The sequence below is a fragment of the Brassica oleracea genome, unplaced genomic scaffold, assembly GCF_000695525.1.
Source record: "Brassica oleracea var. oleracea cultivar TO1000 unplaced genomic scaffold, BOL UnpScaffold22668, whole genome shotgun sequence".
NCBI lineage: Eukaryota > Viridiplantae > Streptophyta > Magnoliopsida > Brassicales > Brassicaceae > Brassica > Brassica oleracea.
The window spans coordinates 1-303 of record NW_013639182.1 but is presented as its reverse complement, the minus strand read 5'-3'; the positions used below and the strand labels follow the sequence as shown (position 1 = coordinate 303).

General features: G+C 36.0%; 1 long non-coding RNA gene across 1 annotated transcript; it reads right to left on the bottom strand.

Annotated features, from left to right (window-relative positions):
- On the bottom strand, positions 1-303 carry LOC106322402. The gene is made up of 2 exons (XR_001266406.1): positions 244-303; positions 1-95 (listed from the first exon to the last, which is right to left on the bottom strand). It is a non-coding gene; the product is annotated as an uncharacterized LOC106322402 (long non-coding RNA).

The following is a 303-nucleotide window of genomic DNA, read 5'->3' as shown; positions in this document are numbered from 1 at the left end:
ACCTGAGAGAGGATTATAGGACCGCCTTGGGATTCAAACAGCCTCTCAGCTTTCATCATGTTAACAATCTTTGTAGTAAACCTTTGCATTTGAGCCTTCAGAAAACAAAAAAAAAGAAGTGTCAATGTTTCTGAATGAACTGATAACCTCAGTAGTCAAACAAGAGTCAATGAACAAGTGTGAGTTTTAATAACTTCAAAATGAAGATTAGATTATCTTAGAAAAAAGAAAAACATGTCCAACCTTGAAAGGACCGTTATCTGTTCTGAAGCTAATCCCTGGAACATACTTAAGCCAAACAGG